This window comes from Egretta garzetta, unplaced genomic scaffold (genome assembly GCF_000687185.1).
Source record: "Egretta garzetta isolate BGI_Z169 unplaced genomic scaffold, ASM68718v1 scaffold598, whole genome shotgun sequence".
Classification (NCBI taxonomy): Eukaryota; Metazoa; Chordata; class Aves; order Pelecaniformes; family Ardeidae; genus Egretta; species Egretta garzetta.
The window spans coordinates 1,945,879-1,947,722 of NW_009260621.1; positions in this window are offsets into that span (position 1 = coordinate 1,945,879).

Consider the following 1,844-nt stretch of genomic DNA (forward strand, 5'->3'; position numbering starts at 1 on the left):
CATTTTCTCCGGGCGGGGAAGCATCACCCCGAGGCGGGTTTATTGCGGGAGCGCCGTCGGGCAGGGCGGGGAAGCATCACCCCGAGGCGGGTTTATTGCGGGAGCGCCGTCGGGCAGGGAGCGGGCGGAGAGCCGGACCGGGGCGCGGCCGGGAGGCTGCTTTAACAAATTTCCCATCCCAGGACCCAGAAAAATGCAATTTCTGACCCTAAAGGGGTATATTTTAGCGGAGAAGGCAGTGATCGTTGTTCCCTCTCACCCTCGATTCAGCTCCCTGCGCCGCAATATTGTCCCTGAGATACTAACCAACAAGTTATGTAGATTACTCTTTTTTTTTTTTCTTCCTTCTATTTCCCCCCTGGTTTCGTTTATCATGTTTTATTTGGACCCGCTTTACTCCTGATGCTGCCCCTTGCCAACTGCTGCGCTCTCCAGGACTACCTCAGTCGGCCTGGAAAAGAGGGGCTGTGTTTCCCCAATACCCACCCTGATCTTAGAGCATGAAACAGAGCAAAAATCCCCGTCCGGGGGTGTGTTTCCCAGCCAGCATTGCCAAGCAGGGACCAAACTACAGCTTAAAATTAAATTAGAAGTTCTCTGAATGCTGTAAAAGTTTTAATGCTGTTGCAGTGAATTAGAAAGTTTTAAAAGTATTCTAAAGTAACCAAAAAAAAAGGGGGGGGGGGGGGTAAATTCTCCCTGGTTTCTTCGGCAGAGCTGTCATCTGGGCTTTCTGGCTCTTTCACTGATGCATTTAGCAGATCCCATCAGTCTCTGGTGCCTCAGTTTCCCCACCTATCGCATGTGTTTGGTGAAGTGTTTTGCAATCCATGCAGGAAAAGGACTGTGCTGGAGCTAGGCAGTGCAACAGAGGTATGAGCTTTTCTCGGTGAAAAATGAGAGCTGGTTCAGTGGAAAAGCTAACAGAGGGCTCAGTTATTCTCCATGTTACTAAGGGAGAGAAGGTAAAAGCCATTTGGAGAAACTGTGGAATGTCTCAAGAATACTAAAAATGTTCTCCAATCTGGAGGGAAGTCAGCTAGTCTGTCCCTGATTTCTGTCCCAAAGTGAAGTGAAAAGCCAAATTATTGGTGCTGGTTTTGTAATTCAAAATTAAGGGAAAAAGCTTGACACAGAAATGACAAAAGATTTTATTTGGGCATTTGAGATTGAAGGGACTACTTCACCACTAGTTCATTTGAAAGAAGTTAAGGAGAAAACGTTTCTCTTATTAAAAAGAAAAAACCAGCATCCCTGGGAGTAGCTGTGATTGCAATATTTACAGGGAGAACTGTCAGCGTATTAAGGAGCTGGCTTTTCAGTGGTGCTGCAAAGCTGTCACTCTCACTGACTTTAGTTCGACTTGCAGCTCTGAAAATCATACCCTAAAAGCTGATACCACTCACAGCAAACCTCCCTGCCTCTGCTGCTGAGCCAGGGAGACTTTGCAATGGGTTCCTCTTCATTGCAAAACCACCTGTTAAGATAGAACCAACTCTTGCTTCGGTAGCAGGGCTTTCGCCAACTCCAGCTAAAAGCGGGATGAAAACGCAGGTCCCACCTGAACAGAGGGGACCCCCCGAGCTTCCCAGCAGTCGGCTCCTATTGCTCCCATGCTTTTTGGGGGTGGCAGAAACCTGTCAGTGGCATATGGGTTCCCAGAGCTCATGGCTTTGAGCAGAGTTAATTTTCCAAATCCAGAGCTGGTAAGCTATTAGCTTTTTTTTTTTTTTTTTTAAGATTGCATTTTTGACCTCTGCTTTTTTCAGTTTGTTTGTTTGAGTCTCGCTGTTGATGGCTTGTAAAATGATGCGGAGAAAGCATGAGCAGCAAAAGAAAAATTG